We start from the raw sequence: 26251 nt of genomic DNA on the forward strand, positions 1-26251 counted from the left end.
CACGTCCCCGGGTGGACCTCCGGCCTGCCTAGTGGACATCTCAGCGCTCAGTCTCCTCGGCTTGGCGTGGTCCGCAGGGCTGAGACCTCACACCTTCACTGCCCGGGGTAAGGCAGTGCCCTGGCCAGCCAGTCCTGAGCCCTGCCCAGCCCTGTGGTCAGCCTGGGAGGGGTCAGCCCGGGAGGGGTCAGCCTGGGAGGGGTCAGCCCGGGAGGGGTCAGCCTGGGAGGGGTCAGCCTGGAGGGGTCAGCCCGGGAGGGGTCAGCCTGGGAGGGGTCAGCCCGGGAGGGGTCAGCCTGGGAGGGGTCAGCCCGGGAGGGGTCAGCCTGGGAGGGGTCAGCCTGGGAGGGGTCAGCCTGGGAGGGGTCAGCCCGGGAGGGGTCAGCCTGGGAGGGGTCAGCCCGGGAGGGGTCAGCCTGGAGGGGTCAGCGTGTGCAAGCGGCTTCTTGCCGGAACCCGGGTGCGAATGCGCACGTTCACTCGGGCGGTGAGGCGGACCCCACTCAGGACGACCTCTGTCCTGTGGCATTGGCGTGGTGTGTGGAAGAGTCTGGCCTCTGTCACCCCCTGCGCCGCGGTGTCACCGTGCCGGGCTGCCTTGGCGTAGAGCGGGGACCTGGGCAGGGGACAGGCCCGTCGCGGGCCCCGGGGTCCTGGTGAGACGGCCCGCTCCAAAGCCGGGAGCCATCCCTGGGTCGGTGAGATCCCTGCCTACGGGAACGGCAGTGTCGCGCGTGGAGTGTCCTCGGGGAGGGACAGAGGCGGCACCTCTGCGGGCCACCATCGTCCTTGGGCTTCAGTGAAGACCTCCGTCACCTCCAGAGCTGCCCTCCGTGTCCCCTCCCACCTTAGCAAGCCAAAGGGTCCGCCACACCGGCCCTGTGTCCCCTCTGGTTCTGACAGCCCGCGATGACGAGACCCACGCGGGCCCCAGATTCCTTCTGGAACTTTCAAAGCATTCCCATGCCTGCGTCTGGACAGTGTATCTGTCAGAGGGGGAGGGGGGGACTGCAGATGGGCGAGGGTGGGGGGGTGGACAGCTTGGGAGCCGCTGTAACTGCGGGCGGTGGCCTTGAGCCTGATCGGGGAGAGTGGATGTCAGCCAACTGTGTATCTGTCCATGAGCCTTCTTCCCAGGAAACGGGGTTCTAGAACCTTCCATGACCTTGCAACCCTAAGCCACCATCTGAGCCAGTCTTCTCCTCTCGCTACCCTGCCCCGCCCCGCCAGCCCAAGACCCATGGCACAGACGGCGTGTTGAGGATTTCGTGTCACACGTGCCACTCGGGCTTGAGCAGAACGGGGTGAGGGCTGAGCCGGCACCCAGGGCCGCTGACCCCTTCCCCTGCAGCAGTACCACGAGAGCAGCCATGAGAAGTTCGTGCTGCAGACGCAAACACTTCAATCGCCCGGAAAAACCTCCTTTGCAAATGCATAGCTTTCCCCACATTCCTCCACAGTTGTTTAAAAAATCAGTAGCTCAGGGTAAGCCACAGGGAAGGTTCTGGCACTGGGAGCAGCTGGCCTGGGTCACGGCGGGACCCCGGGATTGCACACAGGTTCTGCGTCTCCTCTAAACGTCCACACCTGGGAAGTGGGGGGTGGGAGCGGCCTGGGACTGGGCGGGAGGACCCCGTGGGGCACCTTCTGGGGGGCTCAAGCTGGGGTCTGAGGCGTGGGAGCCCAGGTCAAGGACAGGGTGGGCAGGGCGGTCAGAGGGGAGTGGGGGCCCCGGAGGCCTTGTGCACAGCCGAGCTAAAGGCTGCGCTGTGGTTCTGTCTTGGCCCCTATGACATCTTGCTCTGGCTGGGTGCTTGGTCACATGACCCTGACCTTGTCCTCTGACATCACCAGTTGCCTTCTTCCTGTCCTGCTGAGGAGCCCCAGGCTGGGGTTGCCCAGAGCTGCCCCGGACCTCTCTGCGTTCCCTGGCGGTGGGGGGCCTCTTTGCTGCTCTTGGGTCTTTGTGTTCATAAAGACCAATCTCCCCACACACACCATGTGTATAAAAGAAGAAAGAGTAAAATAATGACTTCTTAGGCAGAACTGCTTTTCTTCAGCTTCACGGTGGTTGTTTGCCTGTCCTGTCTCGGAAGGGCTTCCCTCTCATCTCCTGCCCGGGCTGGGCCATCTTCTTCCCCGGGCGCCTGCCTGTCTTTCTGTGGCAGACGCGGTGACCTGTCCCCAGAGCCCCCATCCTGATTTGGATCCTCGCCCTCAGCACCTACCTCCGGCTCACCGGCAGGAGGAAGCTTCCGGTGGGTGGACGGCCTCAGCTCTCCTCCCGAAGCCCCTCTTCTGCATCAGGCAGTGGGCAAGGTGGGAGATGGGGGGGGGGTCAAGGCAGCCCTGCAAGCTTCCGGTTCCGTTGGCACAAGATCTTCCTCTGCTCCCTGTGTGTGGCTCGTCCTGAGTGAGCTCCCTCCTCCCCAGAGCTGCAGGCCCCATCTCCAGACCCCTACCGAGTCGCCATTGTCAGGCTACCGTGCAGGACAGTCCAATCCACACAACCCACAGGTCAGGGATCGGGTCTGCTGGCCGGGACTGGACCAGGGTTTTCTCCCCTCTGTCCTCCCGGCCTCTGGAGCAGACCCGCACTGTCAGATGTCCAGGGCAGCGTGGAGTAGTCCACAGCCAGAAAAGCTACCTGGCTGCTCCTCATTCCAAGCCAGGCTTTGAACGCACTGAGGAAATGGCTGCCGGTCGCTGAAGGAGTCCTTGGAGGAGACCCAGACCACCCCTCTGAGCAGTGCTTGCTAGAGGGAGGGGTAAGGCATCCAAATGCACACTTTAGGATCTTTCCAGAATCGTGTTCCTCAGGGCGTTTGTGGAACCCTCCTGCAAACAAGTCTGTTGACTTTGGAAAAAATGACTGACCACCTTTTATCACGTGGGAAGCAGAGCATTCAATAGATCCCCGGCTTGTTCTGAACTCAGAGGCCCCCCCCCCATGGAGAAGCCCCCTGTGGGGGTATGTCCAGTGGGGTCCCAGGCAGGGGGCGTGATGAAGTGTGAAAAATTTGATTGATTGTATGGGCACTTGTATGTTATCGCTACTGTTATGACTATCTCAGTAATCGATTGAACTCAGAGTCAAAAGTGCTCCGTCACGACAGCCATGCCTGCGGCCCTTTTGGGCTTTATTTGGCTCTTCCGACAGTGCCTCTCTTCTTTCGCTCAAAATTGAGACCTTCCTTGTGTAGCTGGAATTACAGACAGTGATCACCTTGCCCAGCTTCTTGGTTGAGATGGGAATTTCGCTAGTGTGTTTCTGGACTGGCTTTGAGCTGCGATCCTCCCAGCTCCCCCTCCTGAAATGGCTGTGATACAAACATGAGCTACCATGCCCGGGCTGATTGTTGGCATTTTTATAACTATTGAATTGGTGAAGTAGAAGAAGAAAACTCAGTCTTGATCCCAGTGTTCTACTGGAATTAAGAGTTAAGAGATAGGTTCTGATATTCCCTCTCTTTCTCTCTCTCTCTCTTTCTCTCTCTCTCTCTTTCTCTCTATCTCTCTCTCTTTCTTTGTTTCTTCCTTTGTTTCTGAGGATTTGGAGTACTGAGGATTGGACTCAGGGCCTCATACTTGCTAGATAGGCACTCTGTCACTTGGGCCACCTCCCCAGCCCTTTCCCCTGTTCCTTAAATAGGTTCTCATGCTTTTTTCCTAGCCCTGCTTCAACTCAGGATCCTCCTATTTCTGCCCCTCTGGTAGCTGAGATTACAGGTGTGCACCCCCAACCCCTGCCCATGTGCACCTGATGTCTTAAAACAACTCTGTGGAGGGATAATCCACATGCCACAGAAATAACTCTTCAAAGGATAAAATACAATCACGTTTATTTTAGTATGTTTACGGAGCTGTGCAAAACCATCGCCACGATATAATTTTAGACCATTTTTATCACCCCAGAAATGAAACCTCATACTCAGTAGCGGCCCACTCACCAGCCCCCCCTCCTCACTGCCCCTGGCAATGTCTGCTTTCTGTCTTCATCCATTCGCCTGTGTAGGAGATGTCACACAAATGAAGTCCCGCAATATGCCGCCCTCCGTCGTTCAGCATATGGGCCTCGCGGAAGCCAGTGTTCTCACACAGAACTTGGTCTCTTTTTTACTGTCCAATAATATTCCACTGCCTCGAGGGTTCCCATGTTGGTTTATCCATTGGTTTGTTGGCTGTGGGACGTCTGGGCTGTTTCTGGTGCTGTTTACATCTTGCTTCGCGGCTGCCTTGCTCTCACCCCATGGTGTCCAGAGAGATCCCTGTCTGCTCTCAGATGCGCCCAGGTTTCCAGGGTAAACAAGTCCTCCTGTGAAAACGCAGCCCAGGGAACAGGTGTAGGCAGCCGCTCACTGCAAATTCATTCCCTACTCATCTTATTCCCCAAAAAGAAGAAAAAAGAAGAAAAAGGAAACCCACCTCACCCAGCTTAAAATCTGTGTGTGTATGAGAGAGAGAGAAAGAGAGAGAGAGAGAATGTGTGTGTGTGTGTGTGTGTGTGTGTGTGTGTGTGTGATCTCTATTTCTAATGGAACAGGCCTGAGCTCTTTAACGAAATCAATAAGAGAGGTAGCAACAATTATACTATGAGAAAAAGGGAATCTTGGAAGACTCTTTGGAAATAGCACATACATAAAACATTGTTTTGAACAATCTGTAAGTGCAGGAATTATGGCTCGAGGTAGAGAGTCTTTGCCAAAGTTGCCAGTCTGCGGGGGCCTTTCTGCGTTTCCGTGTTCCTTTGCAATGTGCAAGTGCGGGTGACGGCGAAAGCCAGGGCCCCCACCCCGCGTGGCCCGGCACTGGTGGCCCCTCCAATGCCCAGTGAGGATGGGTCTGCTAGACCCCAACTCATCTCAGGCTGTTTGGTGACCCACAGTTCTTGGCCAAGTGGTCAAAAGCATGTCGGTTTTTGTCTAGTGCCGCGTCTAAAGGGCCTCCCAGGGTTCGAATGGCACACGTCTGCTTGTTCTGCACGTGGCTGGAGACCAAGGTCAGATCTGGAGAGAGTGGGCAGGAGTCTGGGCACCGAGGCACCGGAAGCAGGAGCCATTCTCCCGGGATGCGAGGCAAGAGGATACATTGCCTCTCTCACTCGCGTTTCACTTCTACACCGTCCAACTTTGTTACAAAGAAAGTAGAGAAACTTGTCATTTGTTTGATCATCAGCGTGGTGTAAGAATTTGCTTGTCACTTGTTTAGGATAATGGCTGAATTTTTCAGTTTTCAATTGATGCCTGGCAGTTCCGATGTGTTAAGATTGCTCTCAAACAACTGTAAGAAATCCACACATCCTACCCATTGTCAAGCTCATTTAGCAGATGATTCTGACTAAAGTAAGGGAAGTGAGCTGGAGCTATGAATCTTTTAAGAAAATATTGCAGAATGTGAACAAAAGCAAACTCACAGGACTTTAAAATGTCACTGCCGACAGGGGAGAGAAATCTGTCAGGGGAACCGTTTGAAAACTTCTATGTCACAGAATCCGGGCCAAAATCAACCAAAAACAACAAAAGCAGATGAAGGAAGGAGACTGGTCCCCAAGAACCGCTTGGCAGGGTCCACACATAGGTGAGAAATATGCATAAGATGTTCGGGTCTGCTTGGCTCACGTCTTCCTGACATCTCTTCTCCTTCACACCCTCCCTTCGGCCCTGCCCTGCCCAAGAATTCCATATTCACGAACTATCAGCATTCGTAGCCACATTTCTGTCATGAAAATTTAATTTTTTTAATTGAGTTTTGATCCTTTTGTGCCGGTACTGGGGCTTGAACTCAAGGCCTGGGTGCTGGCTCTTTGCGTTTGTTGCACCAGGCTAGCTCTCTACCACTGGAGCCTCCCTCTCACTTCCAGCATTTCACTGGTTCATTGGAGATAAGAGTCTCTTGAATTTGTCCTCCATGGCTGGCTTCCAACCTCGAGCCTCCGATCTCAGCCTCCCAAGTAAGTTAAGTGGGTGATAGTTCATGAGCTCCCGGGGCCTGCCTCATTGGAGTCCTTTTGTATGAGCTCTGGGTGGCCACACGCAGTGGGCATGATGATGCCCTCCCTTTTTTTTTTTTTTTTTTTTTTTTTGCTCTCTGCCACTCTGGAATGTTTGCATCTGGCACAGGTCTCTTCCCAGCCCGACTCTTCTGCAGTTCTTCTCATCATTCAAGTTCCAGATGACTCCATCACTACGTTAACCACCCCTCAGTTTTCTCTACCCCAGGGGAAACACTCCCAGCTGGGGTCCAAGTCCAGGCTACTTCCTGGTGCTGTTAATAAAGTTTTATTGGCACTCAGCCCCACCCATTTCTTACCATAAGTGTCTGTGGCTACTTTGGTGTGCCTGGCCAGGATATGTAAGTCATTGCCACGGAGAAGCATGGCCCGTGACGCACACCATTGACTGTCCGGACCTCTACAGAAAAGATCTGTTAATCCTGGGACTCCTGCATTGTCTTATTTCATGTTCTTCACGGCGATGAGTATCTGAAATGACTTGTAGTTTGTTTCTGACTTCTGCTGTTAGACTAGAAGCTTCTTAATGTCTCACAGAGGAGGAGGCTGCGTGTGTGGCACCAGCGTGATTGCCAGGTTGTCTTTCTCACGAGGCTCGTGGGCCTCCGGTGCTTTCTGCGTTGTCCCGGGTAGGTGCTGAGGCTGCTGTTACGTTCCGTGATAACGACAAGGACCACGCAGAGTTGGGCGGTCTGGGTTGTACGGATAGGAGTGGGCAAACGCACTTGGGCGGGCAGGGTCCCAGCCCCTGACACCTGACCCTAGGAAGGGAAAGCTGAGCCGTGAGGCGTGGGTAAGCACTGCTGGGTCAACTCTGTGAGCCATCGCACCCAATGCACCCATTACCGGGCCAGGCAGGGAAAGGCCACCAGCGCGTCTTCCTTCTCAAGTACCCTGTCTAACCAAATGGTGAGCTCCCCTAACGCCTCTACCCGAATAAGGAAAAGACTCTATTGCTCTGCTCGGCAACCGTCTTTTCTAGACCACTCTGCTAACCCAGCAGGTCCTCAAACTCCCATCCCCGCACACACTGTCCAGCTGGAACTGAAAGCCCTCCCCTCGTCCAATCCCATCTCCCCATTCACTTGACAGAGCGTCTTCGAACCGCTCTTCTCAGTGCTCCTGTCTCACGCACCAGAGCTGACCAGGGGCTTTGAACCTGAGGATGTGCTTGGTAAACCAGCACATGTTATCCTTCTCTTCTTCCTCTTATCTTGTAAACAGAAACTGTTTCCTACCCATCTTTATAGACACCATCTGCATAGAAGCTATCTGTATGGACACCATACCTACCTACAAACCGGGAGAAAGGGTATCTCCTTGTCTCTCTCTCCCAATTTGTGTGTGACATAAATTGCGTCTTCAGCACCAGGCCCCTAGCTCCGAGCTCAACAAGGCCATCAGACCTTCCCCAGGACCCTAGAACCTTCCTCATACCCCGCAGAAATTAGGTTGATAGAATGCACCCGCTTACCATGACAGGGATGCATTTTTGTTTTCCTTTCCACAAATCATGACTATTCACTTGCTTTTGAAATTTTCCTTTTCTCCTTTGTAACCCAGTTATTTTTTCCCTGTGTTGTAACAAATGCTGAATTTCGGGGCGGGGGGGGGAGTCCTTCAGGAGTTCTGTACTACGTACCATGTCTGAATGTCTGAATGCATAAAATGGCCCTAGATGCCCCAGCAGTGACCACGAGGCCTGGTGTGGGAACAGCTCTCCTCCTCCACCGTCTCCAGGCTCAGGAAGTGTGCTCCACAGAGCAGCGGGTGGTTCTGGGAAGCTGTGAGATGATCCGTCATGGAGGGAGGGTGGGAGACAGGACTCAGGGGAAGAGAGACCTGGGTGGGCCTGGATCTTGGAGAATCCACCCTTGGGACAGGTGGCATCCTCCACGAGCTTGGGAGGAGTGAAAGGAAGGGCCCAGCTCCCAGTCATCTCTGCTGAATCTGTGTAACCCACCCGTGAGTTCGTCGGGAACTACCATCGCCACAGCGTGGGGGTGCGAGGATTCCGCACCACATAGAACATGCCGATGAGTTTCCTGAATTCTAAGATGGCAGAGATAGAGCCTGGGGCCGAGGGGAGGGCCCAGTCCCACTTGTGGGGGTCACTCACCCACAAAGCTGGACTGGGCGGTTGTCCCTGGATGGGGTCAGAGTCTCTCGAAAGGGAGTCAGAGAAAGGAGCACTGTGTACGATCACCCAGTGCTTAGTAGGTGCTCACGAAAGGCGTGTTGGACTGGATTGGGTTTGGTTTTCTTTTCTTGGAACTAGAACGGGCCAGGTGGCAAATGTCTGTAAGTCAGAAGTTACTCTGGCTTCTTCCTTCCTTAGAAGCTCAGCACAGATGCCTAGACACGGGGAAAACGTGCGTGTCGTGGCTGCCTTCTGTCTTGCTTGGGGTAGAGATCCTTCCCACAGCCTAGGCTGACAGTACAGGAAGATAAACTCACGCTACGCAAAAATGGATTTTACGATGGTGCATTGATGGTATTTCCAGAAGCTTCCCCCACAATGAAATACATCCCGCCCTTCCTCTCCACCCCACCCCACCCCCGCGTCTGTAAATGGAAGGCGTCCTGAATCGCCAAGCCAGGTGAAGTAAGTGAGGCCCCCGATGACCCTGAGGTGCGTTAACCCCCTGGAAATATGAGATCCTCCCGCAGCAGATGAGGTTTGGTGTGCAGCTCATTAGCATCGGGACATATTTGCGAGACTTTTAAGGCGTGTTGGTGGATTGAGCTAAGTAGACTAATGCGGCGAATTCCAGGCCCTAATGGCCACATCTGTCAAGGGAGCAGGTTTTAACATAATGCATAAACCTTTCTCACATGGCCGCCTTACTCCGCGTTTAATTCGGCTGCAGCATGCTGCTGCAGGCGGGGGAAATGAAGAACTTAAACAAGGTTAACATTCCGAGAACAGGCTCGGGGAAAAGAAAAAAAAAAAATCGATAGCCCCTTCTTTCCCCAAATAAAAGATGATTTACAAAAAGAAATCTATATTGATGCCAGAGCCCTCCAGAAGACAAAATGCCCGGATGATGCCTCGTGATTGAGACGTTTAGCTGTCATTACCATTAAAGTCCTCCGTCCCCAGGTCCGGGGACGATGCCATTATGAAATGTTGAATAGTGTGATGCGTAACAGTAATTAATTAGCTTCAGGCGTTCCTATAGCGTTGAGATCTGAGGACGGTGAAGACTCCCTGGTTTGTCTCGACCCCTCTCCCAGTCCCCGGGTTCCACATTCTCATTGTCTTTCTTCCTGTTTACAGACTGCTGAAGGGCTGAGCTAGCCACCTGCCCCCTCTCTCAGGCAGGCTGGCTCAATCCTAACACTGGGACTTGCTGCTTTTGGACCACATAGTCGTTCAGGGCTTTTGTTTTGTCTACTGGCAGTTGGAAGGAGGCCTGACGTCATGACGTCTGCAGATGTGAGGTGGCCCCGTAGTGTCGCCTGCCAGGAAGGTCACCAGAGGCTGGGACAGACCGTTCGGCCATGCCGTCAGGTCAGGGCCTGTCGTGTGTACACGGCACTTGCACGTGAGCGTGCACAGGTTTCCTGGTGAGCTGCTCAGAGCTACATCTTGATACAGATTTGAGGTTCCAGTCCTGAAGTCTCGCCCTGGCCTGGCAGAGGAGTTAGAAAGCCACACACTCCAAGTGAGTGGCCACCGGTGACTTTGGATTCTATATTTACATGGTCCCTGGGAATCTAAAGACTTCTATTTTTTTCTGCTGGACCTCACTGTGGGGTGAAGATTGTCAAATGGCTCTCTGACAAATGCCAAGCATCTATGGTGTGGAATTTTTTTTTTTCAGGAGATGTTACCCAGCTACTTAAATTAGAACAACCTGACATCTATTATTGCCTCAGACAGTCTCAGAGTTGCTCCTTCTAGCCCAACTACTGGGCCGAGTCATTGCTTAAAAACTTGTGATGTTCTAATTTCCTCACCTTCTCCCCAAAGATGATTAGAAGCTACTTGGAAAGGTATGAATACTAGCAGTGAGAGTTACGCTAAAGTCAGATGACTGAAACCAGGCTCCACTTCTATCATTCAAACCATAAAACATTTCAGTGTAACCCTGGAGTTTAACCATTAGTTTTCCACTAGTAAAACTCAACATCATTAGCTACATACTATCTTAAGAAGAAGTGTATTAATGCTGTGTTTCATAACGTGAGGGAAAAAAATACTAACCTTACCCAAATGCACCCCTTAAAACACACTAACAGGTAGGAGGAAAGAGATGCAGGATTACAAGGAATGTATTTTTCCCGAGCTTTGTTTTTTTTTTTCATGAATTCCATTAAAATATCATCTAGGAAGGTTCTAGAAAGACTCCAAGCTTCCTGGTAAGATACTCTCTCCAAATGATTTGATTCTTTGGATTTGGCAATTCAGCAAGACATGCCTCTCTCTCTCTCTCTCTCTCTCTCTCTCTCTCTCTCTCTCAATGGCACAATTCAAGTTCAAATTCCACTTTGAAATCAACAAAAGAGCTTCTTCTGGCCACCTCACTTAGGATGCAGGTTAACACTCCCCAGGTTCAATTCCCAGTTGTTTCTAAGGTCCTCTTCCCAAATTATAAGTCATATGGTTACTTTTTCCTTCCTGTTTTAGTAAGTTAGTTTTGTCTGAAATTAAGAGCATGTAAACAAGAATTAGCAACGATTTGCTAAAGAATAAAAAGGAAGGAAAAGCAAAAACGATGTCTCATCTCTCTTCCAAGAAACTTCTATGGAGAGATGTGTTTCTAAGCTGTACCAGAAAGCACATGTGGGGGGAGAGAACCAGCGGGAGCTTGAACTCTAAAATCTGTTTTTAATCGTAACTAAGCCACATTGTCAGCCAACCCCTGATTGTGTCAGCTCATGCACAAAACAGAAATGAGTAGTGTCTTCTCCACAAAGGGCCATGGTGAAGGTAAAATAAGGTAATTGCCAGGGAACTGCGTGGTGGATTGCAAAGTACCATATAAGTGTAGGAGATATTCACCAAAAAAAAAAAAAAAAAAGGTAAAAAGGTAGGGTGTAAATGTTTAAGACGAAAGCTATAAGCTAGAGCAAATTCTGCAATCACACCAATTCAGAAAGGAAATAAGCAGATATAACCATTGTCACAATGCCGTTTCAGAACATTGACGAGTTACAACAGACACCACATTTAATCTAGATGTGTACAACTAGGTGCACTTGGAAAAACATTTCAAATATCATAAAATATTCTCGAATTCCCCTCTGCCTGTATATTACATTTGCATATTTCTGTAGGCATTATACATTGTAATAAACACCCGCGCACATGAACATATATATAAAATGACATCACCCTTACATTGCTAAAGGTGACTTTTATTTTACTTTACTGTGTTTCAGACTCAGCCTTAGAAGACAGGACATCACAGAGTAATCAAATGACTTGAGTAGGGCAATTGAGCATTATTGCTCTTCTTAGAGATGTATTTCTGATCTTGTTCTAAACTCTCTCTCTTGCTCTGTCTCTCTCTCTCTCTCAAGTGTGTTTTCCTACATGCACGTGTATATATGCAAAAATCAAAACTGATTTTCCCAGGTACTTAATTCGAGCACAAAATCAGCCCCATGAATATGTAAGGAAATTTGAATGTGTGTGTTTGTCAGCAACTGAATATTTGGTAAGGGGGGAAATTAAAATAGATTGCACTTAGACCTCAGCGAAGGAAGAATAAACACAAATTTACAGATGAGTGTTAGCAAACAGCACATATATTGAATAGTCATCTGAAATAGAACTGATGGAACTCGGTGGAAATAAATTGCCATTCTGTTTGTGCTGGTATGTCCCAGAACTTGGAGCCAAAAGTTATGTTTCTCAAGAGCAGTACAGCAAATTACTACGTGAATGGGGCAAGCCCTTGACTCTTCTGAGCTGGTAAAACGAAGAGGTTTTTTTCTGGGGGGTTTTCTTGTTTTTCCTGAGGCATTTAGGATTGGCAGATAGGGTTGAGTCAGCAAGGACAATTAGTGGGATAGGCAACAGGAATTTATAAGATAGGTATTTAGCCATTTCATTCGGCAAAAGTCACATGAGGTAAGCATGAAGTCTGAAATGTTCTTAACTCCTCTACCCCTCAGCACTCCCCATTATTTTTGTTCTATTACTGGATTAAAAATTCGTTGAGCTCTATCCTGTTAGAGATAGAAAACCATCAGCCAAAGCAGACATATGCGCATGCACACTTACACACATGTATACACACATGCATGTACATGTGCACACTACATACACACACATGTGCACACACTCACACACAAGTATGTATGGTCATTCTTTTGGTCATTTTTATGCCCACAAAAATGTAAGCAGTGCTATGCTCAAGCAAGGGCTAAGAAGAAAGTTTGTGTGCAGTTGACTGGACCCAGAACCCTACCCTCTAAATTCTGTCGAATTCCTGGGGTGGAGGGCAAATGGCAAGCTTCTAGAAGGTTCCTGTGGCTGTAAGGTTGACTCTGTTCAGCTGTCATTAGTGACAAGCCTCTCCAGCCTTAATTCCATGCTAATAGACTCATTTGATGTTTTGAGGACTAACTTGGTTACAAAGTCAGTGTGTGCATTGTGTGGACTTGATGGCACTGTGGGTTTCCTTGAACTCATGCCTTACTGCAAGGAGATGAGACACAGAAACTGCACTTAGTGGAGCTGCTACGCCATGCACAGGATAACGCACACAGGGAGCGGGAAATTAAAAAACACTCATTGTCGTTATTATTAGTTATTAATAATATTAAGTTGTTGGGATTATTGTTATTTCCGTGCCTCTGGGATTGTTAGCTGATCTCTGTGTGCCTGAATCTCTTTACCCCAAGCAGAGAACATAGAATAGTAAATTATTATAGTGTTCACTGAGGCATCACAACTATAATATTAGCTCCTCAGGAGGCTGAGATCTGAGAATGGGGGTTAGAAAGCCAGCCAGCCAGGACAGAGAAATCTGAGACTCTTAGCTCCAATTGACTGGCAACAAACCAAACCAAAAAAACCCCACAAAAACAAAAAACCCTACAGAACTGTCAGTGTGTCTCAAGTGGTAGAGTGCCAGCCGTGAGTAAAAAAGTGAAGCTGGAGGCCCTGAATTCAAGCCACAGTACTGGCAACACACACACACACACACACACACACACACACACACACACACACACACACACACACAAATACAATTACGGTATTAAGGATCCCAGAGTGTCCTAGTCTCAGGAAGGTTGCAAACAAATGCGTTCAGAAGAACAAGGTGCATGGCTGGACCGCCCGCCCTGTAGGACATCAGGGAGGTGAAGGACGGTTGAACATGGCCCGTGCCCACCCTTGGAAACCAGCTGCTAGCAGTGAGCTCCTTGGTGTTGAAGGCCTGGAGCCTGCGTTCTTCGGATCTCTGGGGAACAATCCTCAGCATCAGACATGCGTGCTTATTGGTCTCCAAGCAGCAGGAAACCTAACTTTTTTTAATTACATTTTTGCTCGATGGTATTCTGAGAATGCACACAGGTGCTGTTGGGTGACGGACCGTGACTCTGTGTGAGTCAAGTCGGGCGAGCTGAACTGTCCCAGCTGCCGGAGATGGCATGGAAATGGGGGAGTTGGTCTTGGTTCTCAGTGATCTTGAGACTTTCTGAGGAGAAATGCAATGTGTGTATCAGATCTCCAGTTGGAGACTCTTCTAGAACTTTCCAGAAACAGGTCAGGCCCTTTCCCATCAATATTGGCCTCATGCTTCAAGGACTCTCACCTTCTGCTTCCCACCCATGGCATAGCACATCTATGTGTACAAGGGCATGGGGGGGCTAAGGAGAGCTGGTGTTTCAGAGTGCCTGAACAGAGGCCCCTCACAAATCTCCCAACCCGTCTGGAGAGCATGCCTCCTGCCCCACCCCGGCAGGCAGCAAGGGGGGGAAGTCCTTCTCATAGATCGAGTATGAATGCCTTCTCTCTCCCTCCCCCACAATACCCACACGCCTCTCCACACCCAGGAATCCGTATCCCCTGGTAAAGAAAGTGGGAGATGGAGGAGATGAAGCTCTGTCACCTTTGGATCTCCTGAGCTCCTCCATCAGGTGTCTACCATGGAATTACCTGAGCCGAGACTGGGGTCCCTCTGCTCTGCTTCCTACTCCAAGGTGCCTTTTCTGAGGTGCTGGGGGCTGCTTGCTGCTTTAGCGGCAGCTTGGCACCCCACTAGGGTGAGACCTTTAAGAGGCCATGCTTGTGGGAGGTGATTGGAAGGCATTGGCTGATTCTTCAGAGGGTGTTAAAGAAACCTGGTCCCTGCTGTGCCTCTGGCTTGCTGCGTGCCCCCTGCCCTTCTCTGGTCCCTTCCAGGTCTCTGGCTTCCTGTCTCCCTGTCACCATCCCTACATCTGCTTCTACAGTTGTGATGTCATCACGGTGCATCTTTACCAGAGACCAAATTGAAGGGGCTGGCTGGCCTGGTCATGGACTCTCAGGCTCCAAGCTATAAGCAGGATCAACCTGCTTTTCTTTCTAAGTCCTCCTCAGTCTTGGGTATTTGCCAACACAAGGCCTTACTGAAGGGGTGGGACCCCCTGGAAACCTGAATCAGTGACAGTGTTAAAAGCATTCCCCAGTATCCACGGGTCTCCAAGGACTGCGGTGGTTACTTTGCACACTCTGTATGGCTGGCTGAGGCCTGATGACTGGCGTGGGTCCCTTGGTGACCATGCCGGCCGCTTGTCTCCTGGGGACCGTGATGTCCAGCCTCACCTGTGTCTGAAGTGACTGGTGGTACACAGTTCAAAAGAATCGCTGATTTCTTTTTTCAATCACATCCTGCTTTGCTACATTCTCAGGGGAGGTGAGAAGTAGTTCTTTATGCTTTGTCATTCTTGAGAGAGGATTTTTTTTTATTATATAAAAAGCAATTATAATTCAGAGCACAACAACTCAATGTGTGAAACGGTAAAATGATTCCATTGTCACTGGAATCTGGGGTCTGCGATTACATCTTCCAGCAGAATATCAATCCTTCTGTTCCCATCAGCGGCATCTGGCTGCAGCTTGCAGTCCTCTTCCACACTGGGAGTACCTGTTGGCAAATGTTCGTATGAGCACGTGACACCCAGCACCTTCTCCCACCCCCGGGGGCCTCCAAACTCTCCCCCCTCTATCCCTGTTCTCTCCAGTTCAATGATGTTTATTCTGCAACCAAGTGGATCTTTTCAAACGGAAATGCAATAGTTATGTCACTCCTTTCAACCTCCTTCCTTCATGAAAGCTTGTGCAGCGATGTTCTGGGTGGGTTCATCTTCTAGGTACAAGCAGAGACTCCAAGCTGGGCAATAAACAACAGAAATGTACTGTTTTAAGCAGGGCAAAAGCCAGGTGCCTGCAGAGCCAGTCACCTTCTGACATCCCTGGGGGACTTCGACTCTAGTTCTTTCCAGGATCTCTGTTATTCCATTCTCCAAATTCCCTACCCTTCCATCTGGTTTGTAAAAAAAAAAAATCAATCCCGCTTGCTATTTGTTGACTGATCATTGTGTCCTTCGTGAAATTGTCTTCCGGCCTTTACTCCAGACCACACTTTTCTAGCTGCATCCCCAGCTCTCCCGTTACATCCTGAGCACAACTACCTAAGCAGTGGGCTTAGCTTCATCCTGTCGTGAGCTCTGTTCCTTCTTCCGTGGCACTGATCACTGTGGATAGCCAAATATTTATTTGGGTGATTAGTGAAGATATTTCAGTCTTACTTGCATACGGTAGCAGCCTGGGACCTCTGGCCAGAATAGATACCTAATAAATGATTACTGGGTGAATAAATAAGAAGATTCCACAAATACACAGTTGCTCCTAGAGGACACCCGTATGGCTTTTAACCTATAGAAAAAAAAATTAATCATTTCCACTTGCTCTTTGGGTGTTTGTACCCTGCAGCTTCATGTACGCTGCGTAGCTTTGTAGAGAAGTCTACCAAAGAGAGCCTGTCGTTCTTGTTCCTGTGAGGAGCCAACTGGATTTAGAAGGTGAGCGTGGGAACTCTCACAAAGAACAAAAGAAAAGTAGAAGAGCAAAAGGAAAGCAAGTAGGAAGGTACGGTGTCCAGGGTACATGAGAGCTATGTTGTCTCATTTCATTTTATTTAACCAGTGCACAAGAGAGAAAGACCCCCAGATCCTCTGGGGGATCACGCATTAATCCTCATTAGTCGTCACTCAACTGGACTTGCTTCCTCTGCGCCACGGGAAATAGGAAGACCCACCTTCCCAGGAAGGATAAATGCCTTATCTCATAGCTCACTTACTCTAGAATACCTAATGGGCTCCACTGGGAGTATATGTTGTTTATCATCTGAGTAAGGGCCGGGCCGGGCTCTATGGCAGGCTGTTGGACCATGAGTGATTTATGGTGTCTCCACTGTTGGGGGAGGTAGCCATGTGGTTAGAATTCCATCTGTCCTATGTGCAGCCCCTTTAATTAATGATTTATCTTATTATCTTCCTTCCTGAGATGGGGGGGGGGGAACAGAAAAGATTTTACTTTGCAGGATAAAGCTACCATCTGCCAAACAGGATCATTATCTAAATCCTAGTGACAAATAAGTTGATCAGGAGGTCCTGGGGAAGAGAAACCTTAGGGGAAGCAGGTTAACAAAATCCCTTGTTTCCTGAAGGAAACATTAGTAGGTGTTTCCTAATCCTGTCTAGCAAGAGGTCAGTGCTTGGATACACACACACACACACACACACACACGCACACACACACACACATGCCCATTCGCACATGCACACACACGCGGGCTCAAGTTTCCAGGCACAAGCTGGGGAATATGAAAGATACCACAGAGAGAGAAGGAGGCCATTCATCCCGTGAGCTGAGCAGTTGAACAAAAAAAAGATGACTTCTTATTAACAGGCAGTTGTTGCCATGTTAATGGTGAGATATTGATCCATTCATGCTTAATGAAAATCAACTGATTCTATTTTACCCCTGGAAAGAGAACCACCATATTTACTCCATCTTCTGTGTCATTCGGAGCTGGATTTACTTAGTGCATACAGCCAAGAACCAGCGAGGGGAAAGGAGCCGGCCCTGCCAGCTACCCTAGATTTCTGTTCTACTCCCTGTTGAAATTCAAGTACCTGATTTAGCAAGAAAAATTTTATGTGAGACCCCTCCCCCCACACATGCATAACATCATGGGCATTGGTGGTTTCATAGCTAAAAGACTACAATCTTCTTCTTAAAGAAGAAAACAGTAACAGTTACACTAGAAATGCAAAACCTTCGAAAATCATGAGCACTTCTCTCTGCAACTTGATTTGCAATTATTAATAAATACATATATATACACACACTATATATACATATATATATATATTGCGTTATAAATTGTGGTGACAGACTCTTTCCATCTCTGTTGTCGAGGACAATTTTGCCCAGAGCTCTGTCTAATCGCCTATCTTAATTAGCTGCCAATTTAGTAAATTATTTCTGTTTTATAGTCACAGCTCCTTTTTCTTATATTCATTTATTTACCTGAGATTCTGAAATTATCTGTGAGCAATCTTTTCGGGGGTAATGAGGAAAGCGATCCGTGAGTGCAACCCCTTGAAAATATAGCTCGTTTTGATTTACAATTCGCCATGTAAAGGCTTGGAGGTCAGGTCTGTGCAAGAGGAATAATTCACAAGTGGGTACATTACTCTATCACATTTAAGCATTTATTATCTGGAGGGGCATGGTGTTGTACATGTGTCGTTCTCAACCCAGGGGCTTTTGTTGCTGATGTTCGCGTTGTTGCTGGGAAGTTCCCATAAACATTTATATAGGTTTCAGAAAACAGTTGTTACTAAGGAAGAACCTTTTACTGTTTACACAAAATCAGAACAAAGAAACATTGCTGGAGCTTCCGGTAATTGACATGTGGGCGTGTTTTTCAAGTCACTGACTGGAAGAAATGAGTATCTGAGATTTATTTTTGACAGGACTTAAATTACTGGTAGTCTGACACATTTTTTTTTTCAACAATTACTAGACACTGAGGTGTTTAAAGTAATGGGTCCTGTTTGTGTGAGGGATGGGGAAGTTTCAAAACTCTTAGCATGAGACAATTTTCCATTTGATTAGTAAGATGCTCACATTACATGTAGATGACTAAATAGCACATTCGAAGTTGGCTCCTCAAATGATAGGTTGCTTTTGTTGTGTTTTGTTTTATTTTTTTTTCCGGGAATAAAAGTCATACTTAAAAAATAATTGTTCGGCTGATGAATTAGGGAGCCATGAGAGCTGGAAAGAAGAGTAGGCCACTCTGTGCTCTGCCAGCCCCCGCCCCCACCCCCCAATCTGGCTTTTACAACAGACCCTGAAGTACAGAGAGCCGGGAGGTTTGTGCTGTGTTATTTCCAATGTCGCAGAGACCAGAGCTTACTGTTCATTCATTAGTGACTATCTTTCAGGAACTTCTAAACATTATTTCGCCAGCCATCCAAGCTCCAACTGGAAAATTAAAATGCATAGATTGTGAACTGTGTGTGTCTTCCCCCCTTTCCCCTAGATAAAGCCACCTCAGCTGCCGTAACTGGCAACACATTAATGTCTCACGTTATCCAGAAAGCCAAAGGAGTGGATTTCCCTCCTCCTTCTTTCCTGTTTGTGCATAGAATGGAAATAAAAGCTTGTGAGATTGCTATGCTCTGTTCTGTGTCCTACGGCTTCAAACGCTTGCTTGGGCGGGGGAGGGGGAGGGGCCTGTCACGTGGAGCTTCCTGTTCTTGCCATTCCTAACGGTGCAGGTCAGGATAACCCACGGTGGACATCTTGGATCCATCAGGGATGAAGTGCCTTTTAGTATCTCTCCAAGATCTTTTTCCTCTCTCCTGGTCCAGGGCCGTCCATGGGTATTTCCTCAGAAGGGCTCTGCCTGTGTCTGTGTGTCTGTCCAAGAGCAAGCCTTTGGCTTGTTGCGTGGAAGACACAAAGGGCTTTTGGTTGCCACCTTCTCAAGCCTCTGTGCTCTGCTGGGGCTGCTTTGTGCCTCCATCTCACCCCAGGGACGTTGCGGTTGTCAAAATAAAAGAGGGCTGCTTTTGACATCCGATGGGTAGAGACCAAGGATGTTGCCAAGTAGATAATATACAGGATGGGCTGCATGACACAGAGCTATCTGACCCCAAAAGTCAGCAGAGCTCAGACTCCAGGGAGAGAACTCATGCTGCCTGAGGGAGACTCCTCAGCACCGGTAGTGTAGGCTATTCTCCTGTATTAGATGAAGACCATTCCTTTAGAGGTTGAGTCCCACATTCTTCTTTAAAGGCACATGCTGTGTAGACACAATACACAGACTATTTCAGGGCAGACAGTGAACCCATGAGAATGCAGTGACGTGAAGGATTTGGAGGGGGAAGTTCTATGAGAGTCCTGTCCCTAGCACTTTGTCAGTTGTCCTGCGTCTGTCCTCTCTGCATACCATAAGCTTGGACAATGAAATGTCCTGCTCGCCTCTTTAGTCCTTGTTGTAACATGTGCAGGTGACATAGATGGTCTTTCATCTCCATTCTATTTGTCAGGACCCATACATCCATACAATCTTCCCAGATTTTTGTTAACATGAGGAGAAGTGACAGCTTTAGCTTGGTTCTCCCCTGTCATTTTGGTGTTGACATTACCACTAGAAGGAGTTCCAAGGTTCACCTGGGAATTTGATTTTGGGAACCTGGAAAATATAGGCATTGAGTGTATGAGACTGGAATATTTCCTCAATGTCTACTATAAATTCATTAAAAGAAAATCAGCATTAACCTTAGAGGGGAAGCGTTTATGCTTCTACTTATCCATCCTTTCATCTTTCTCCTATCCACCCATCTAGCCACTCACCCAATCCCACCACTCACCCATCCAACCACCCACCTCTCCATCCACCAACCCATCTATCCATCTACTCATTCGTCCATCCATTTGTCCATCACCCATCCCTCCACATATTCATCCATCCACCCATCCACCCATTTATTCCATTTACTCATCCACCATCTACTCACCTATCCATCTACCCACCTATCCACCTATCCATTCATTCACTCATCCACCATCCATCCCTTGACCACCTCTCCGTCCACCCACCCATCCATCCATCTATCCATCCACCCATCCATCTACCCATCTGGACATCTATTTCTCCATCACATAAGAACAGAAACCCTCTTAAATAGAATTCATTAAAATTTTAAATTACTTCTAGATCTTGCATTTTTTAATTCTTTCTTTAAAAATTTGTCTCTATTATTTAAATAGTCAATTTATGAGTCAGTTTTAACAATGGAGTTATTATTATTTATAAATAGGAAAAGACTGATAGGGGATGGACTAATAGATGTTTTTCAATAGTCCAGGAAAACTATTTTAAAAGTTGAACCCAGTGCTGCTTCTCATCTTCTCTTTACTCTCTTGTGCCAAGTTAAAAAAAAAAAAGTCTGTTTTAAGTTTAGGGTCTGCATTGACTGATGTAAGTTTTTCATTCTGAAATACGCATGTTTAATTAGTTTTCCACTACCTCACAGTGTTCTTCACTTATAACATACGTTAGCTGAGAGCACGGGCTATCAATCACAAGGGTTTGTTCCAGGGTCTCTCTGGACCAGGAGTTTGCTCCATACTTCACGACATCCAATAAAGGATGCGGTGCTTCCTCATTTCTGGATTCCAAAACCCAAGGAACCTGCAGTCTGACCACAGGGACAAGAAATGACATAATGGACTTAATTCCAGGCTTGTTGGGGAAATGTACACACGTGACCTCACTTCCATTAATCGAGGATGTACAGTAAACACAAGTATTGGTTTAAACCTCTGGTCAAATGTCACCTCCTCTGTGGAGCCCTCCTTGACTTCTCTTGTGTAGTCCGGTGTTTCTTCTTTGGTGGGAAGTTCCCAGTGCCTCTGTGTGCACGGAGATGAAGCTTCATTTCAGTGCTGAAATCACTTCCTTCTATCTGTTTCCTTTCCCATGGAGTGTGGGCTCACAGAGACCTAGGACCAGGGATTATTTTGGTTTCTGTCCTGAGTACAAACCAAAATGATATGCGTTTGGTATAAGTAAAAAAGAGAAGGCTGTAACAGGTAAAATGAAGCTAGGTTTTTTTTATAAGCCTATGCTTGCTGAAAAGTTCGAATCACACACAGCCCAATCCACCAGACAAAACTTGCACAAGAATGACCAAACGGGGAGGGAGGAAAGTAGTGATTGCTATGTCTGCATTCCAGGGACCCAGAATAAAGAAATAGGCAGATAGAAGAAAGCTCCCCGGAAAATATAAACAGCAGTCATTTCTGTAGATAAGAAGTTAGGGTACGGGGAAGACGTGGAGGAGGCCCTGGTATGTGTGAGTTCGTCTGCTATAGAGGTGGGTACTCGGAGTTCCCCTCGCAGACGGGGCCCTGGGGGCTGAGGGAACGGAGGCTGGTTTGAAGTCCCACAGCCCGGCCCCCCGCCCCTCCCAAGGTATTTGGGTTGGAGGTCAGGATTTTCCCCCACTGGACCACAGCTGTTTCATGTCTTCTTTGTCAGTGCCGTTTCCTCTGTGTGGAAGGCTTTGAAAATGTTCCAGTCACATTTTGAAACTCCATGACAAAGAACTGAATGTCATCCAAAGTATAGTTTAGGATTTAAGTATCCCTGTCAATCGGGGCTGTCATCACCAAGCGATTTTTATCCCCGCCATAGACGAGTGGATGCGCTTGGGTGGAGGGGCCCTGGGCTGTTAGAATTGCGGAGATCTGGATCTAGTGGGTAAGGCAAATAAACAAGGAGGAGACAGGTAGTCTCGGACTTTCTCATTACATCTTCTCTGCCCCTCTGTCATGCAGCTTGGGGGGGCGGGGGGGGGGCTCTGACACACAGTCTCCCTCTTTTCCCCATGCAATGGGAGGAAGAGACACCGTGGTTTTTATGTGGCGGGCATTATCATGACCTTTACAATGTATACTATTTTCCAGCATCTAAGTGACTAGAGGGCAGTTTGGAAACACAAACATTAAGGAGACTTGAAGTCAGGTTCTGAGAATGTTGAGTGTCATGGGCACTAATATCTGACACAAAGTAGCCTGGGTGGAGAAGAAGTAGAAAATACAAAGGACCCAGGCGAGAATGAGCTTGAACACTGTGTTCTCGAAAACCGCAAGCAGAGGCCACCATGACAGATGAGAACAAGAGAGGCCACAGCCAGGAATGGACCTGGATGAAACAAGACAGGAGCAGGTGACCCCACCATCCCGTGCTGCAGAGAGACAGGTGCGATTCTTGGAATGCGGGATCTTCAAGGCCAAGGAGGACAGATAGGTCGCGCTAGGTGAGAGCCTCAGGTTGTATGGGGCCAGAGAGAGCGTGGGAGAGGGCCGGCTCCTGGACCGTGGGAGGCCAGGGTGTGTGGTAAGCAGGAAGATCCTCGAGCAGAGAAGAAAACACTGGTTCTGTCATCTTTGGCAAGCCATCCAGCTTTCCTTGACCTTCATGTCCTCATTTGTAGCAAGAGCTGGTTCCACCAGATGATTTTCAAGGCACCTTTCAGCCCCGAGACTCTGACATTTTCCACTTTGTTCTGTAGGCAGGAAAAGAGTGGTCAGGGAGTCTCGAGCAAAGGACACAGCAACATTTTTGAAAGAAGATTAATCTAGCCGTCATTTACAAAAGTAATCACAGAGACAGCTGAACCATTACAATAATCCAGTCAAGAGATGACGAGGAGCCGGGTGAGGGAGGACGAGGTAGGGAGGAGGCGGACGTTCGCAGAGGAAACGCACGACTCAGTGGCTAATCGCATATGGCCCCCCATACAGTTTGCAAAGTACAGTTGCCTTCGTTCTTAAGCTCAGCTTAGCGCCTGTCTGCAATGCAGCGGGCCCCGGGTACACAGGGAAGGAGTCTGCCTTCCGGAGGGTGGCCGGGTGCATGGAGAATACAATACGGTCCCGCGAGTTTCAGGGGTGCTTCCTGCTACGAAAGCAGTGCGTCATGCACGGGGCGCCAGGCTGAGGTGCCAAGTGAGGAGAGCAGTAAGCAAGCTGAACACAGCAGGAACTTAGGTGGATGGTTCCGATGAGGAGAGGCGGGGTGGAGCAGGCTGCGAAGCACCCGGCCCATGAGGTCCCAGGGTGACCCAGTAGGACAAGGTAAGCACAGCGATGGGCTTAGGAAAGGCAACTGTGGTTCACACTTAGCCAGAAGACCCTGGAAGGGGGGCCAAGGGTGAAATGATACAACAGACTTGCGGACACCGATTCCACTTGGGACTTAATTCTTTTTTTTGTAAAAAATAGTATGCCCAGAATCCTGATGTGTAATTTCTGGCAGTGACTCCTGGTATCATGAAGAGAAAATCAAGAATTGCAGCTTGGAGGTGAATAGATGGAAGATGGGTTGGAGTCCAAGGTAAGGGACAGGGAAGGAGAAACCGAGAGCAGGTAGAAGTCATCCCCAGAGCACTGAAGATCTGTAGGCTTGAGCTTGACCTGGAAAGAGAACACTCCAAGGACAACTCACCCGGAAAGAGAAACTGCCGAAGTGACATCACCCAAAAAGAGAATGCTCCAGAAGTTAGCTTCCGGGTTCAAGCTGTAGAAATAGAGAAAAGAGTCAACGAAAGAGGGGAGAAAAGACCAACCAGAGAAGACCCTCAGGAGCTGTGCAAGTATTAGGACGGAGGTGGGGTGATCCAGAGATGGGAAGGCTGTGGGGAGGGAGGCAGAGTCCGGAGGTTTAGGCAGATGGAAGCCAGAAGTGAGTCATTGGAGCAGTGGTGAAGGCATTGAGATGCTACACAAGGGTCAAAGAGACAAAGCCTGACAAAGGACCAGCAAATGTGGCAATGACTAGATCATCCATTATCTCTGAGCAGGGGCTTAGTGACTCATGTTTGGATTACATCACCTCAGACAAAATTAATAACAAATTTTCTGATCGTCCACTTGCTAAGATGCAATGGAATTTGGCTGCTCACCCTCCTTGTCTTCTCTGAAAATGTCTTCAATTTGTGAACTCTTTAATCTCCCCTGGGTACTGCAGCAGAAAATTGAAATGTGCCCTGTGTACAGCGTGGGTGAATTTCTGTTACCCAAAGCCCTACCTTTGCCGTGTATTGAATGTCAACTTCTTACATTCGTGCAATGCACACAGAGGTGGAGAACTCTGCTCCGAGAGTGTGTCCGCTGGAAAGGGGAGGGGGAGACCTGAGAAGTCCTTGAGCCCATCACTAATCCAGCATTCTGCTACAAAAGCTGTGCCTTCAGCCTTGGGAGGAGCAATGAGCTCAACCCCAAATCCAAACACCTGTGAGCAGAGAGCTTTGCTGGTAGCCAGATTACTCCAAATGGGAAGGCACATATTTTCAACCCTTTGGTTTCTGAACAGCTATCTCTATTCCTTTGAGGAAACACCAAGGCCCTTTTTAAAATGGAAACTCCAAGTTAACACTTATTCATTGCAGAAAATTTGCCAAATCCAAGTCCTATACTACGCCTGACACCTAATAAGTGTCATTCAATATTTCTTAAATTAAAAAAAAAAAGAAGAAAAAAAAGGTACTAAGTAAAATTAGGTTAGAGGAAGACTTGCACAGTCAGGATTTTCTAACCCACATTAATCTTTAGATTTATTCTTTGAGCATGGGGAACTTTTTGTAGATTATTTTAATTGAAGGGTTATGTAGTTTAATGTTTTAATCAATTTATTTATTGTCAAAGTGATGTACAGAGGGGTTAAAAACAGTATTGTTCTAGCCAGGTACAGATCAAGTACAAAACCTTCTGTGCTTTTTCTAAGGCATCCTGGTGTTAGAGAGAGGAAAAATCAAGGATGTAAAGGGTCAAAGATTTCAGAGTACAAGTTCCCAACCTTGATGTGTGCCAAGTACTAGTTGTATTATATGCCAACAGACCTGAAAGATAAAACACACAAGTCTCACCTGGCCTTGTACTGGCTACACACTGATAATAATTATATCAATAAAAAAGAGCACTGGTTGGATGTCGTCTCTGAAGTCTACATCCTTCCTCCCAGCCTCTAGCCTCATCGCACTGAATTTTCAACCACAGACAGATGGTTGTTGTGAACCACTCTTAATGGATGGGCGTCTAAGGAACTCACAGGTCAAGTCTCAAATCCTGGTCTCCCCACAGCGAAGTAGAGGCATGATTCTGATTGGCCTGACTCCACAGACCAGGTTAGCATAGAAGGTCTCACCAAATAGTTGTACATGAAAACTTGTTGCCTGACTAACTGAAAATTGGCCTAATTTTCTAATATTATTCAACTTCCCTAATTTGATAAAAGAGAAAAAAATCAAGACTTGCAAAGCAATTACATAGAATGATTTGAATCTTAAATGAGTTAATATATCTAGCACTCTTGTAGTTCCAGACAGGCAAAGTTGTGTGTGTGTGTGTGTGTGTGTGTGTGTGTGTGTGTGTGTGTGTGTGACATCTGTTATTAGTTACTAAAAGGTTCTGGCAAGAAATTGGTCTACTTGTTTGCCTCCTGTGCTAATCAAGCATTTGTGAATACTGACACCAATATTTCTCCCAAGGGTAACTAAATTCCTGTTTCTTGCAGGGGGGATTTTGACTTGGACTTAAAGGAAAGGATGGTGTTTCCTGTCTTTGTTCTTAATCTCTTTATAGAAATGATATTGTGGTAGGCCAGCAAGAAAGTACAATGTGTGAACATTGAGCAAATGCCCCGAGCCATCCATTAACACCTCAGGAGAGCCCTTGGAAGGATATCTTGCTGTCGATCTAGAGTAGCCAAGGGAGGCAGGGCTCTCAAAGCCCCTCACCCCTGAATTTGAGGCTGAACATGATTCATATTAATCGGGGTAGGCATGGAACTCGAGGAAGGACGCTGTTTCTTGTCTACCAACACCAGCCTACTGAGCCTTCATCAAACTCTGCTATCATGCAGCTTTTAAAAATAGGAATTAAGTCAACATGATGGGCAGTTTCAGAAGAATGTAGTGTGTGTGTGTGTGTGTGTGTGTGTGTGTGTGTGTGATGGTATCTGGGAGAAACATTAGGTGAAACTGAAAAACTGTTCCCAGCTCAAAGAAGCCACACAGGGTCAGAGAAAAGCAAGTGTGCAAACACGTCAAACCTGTCATGTAGGAGCCACACTTGCTTGTGCCTGGGGTTCCAGCCTTCCCCTGGCTTTGGATAAGCCATTTCCTACCCCTTGAGGTTCAGTCAAGGGG

The 26251-nt window shown here is 48.1% G+C and overlaps 1 protein-coding gene across 2 annotated transcripts in view; it reads left to right on the plus strand.

Annotated features, from left to right (window-relative positions):
- The window catches only part of Tshz2 (teashirt zinc finger homeobox 2), a 228736-nt gene that overhangs the window by 54416 nt on the left and 148069 nt on the right, over positions 1–26251 (plus strand). The gene's annotated exons all lie outside the window — the stretch shown is intronic.

This window comes from Perognathus longimembris, chromosome 6, assembly GCF_023159225.1.
Source record: "Perognathus longimembris pacificus isolate PPM17 chromosome 6, ASM2315922v1, whole genome shotgun sequence".
Lineage (NCBI taxonomy): Eukaryota > Metazoa > Chordata > Mammalia > Rodentia > Heteromyidae > Perognathus > Perognathus longimembris.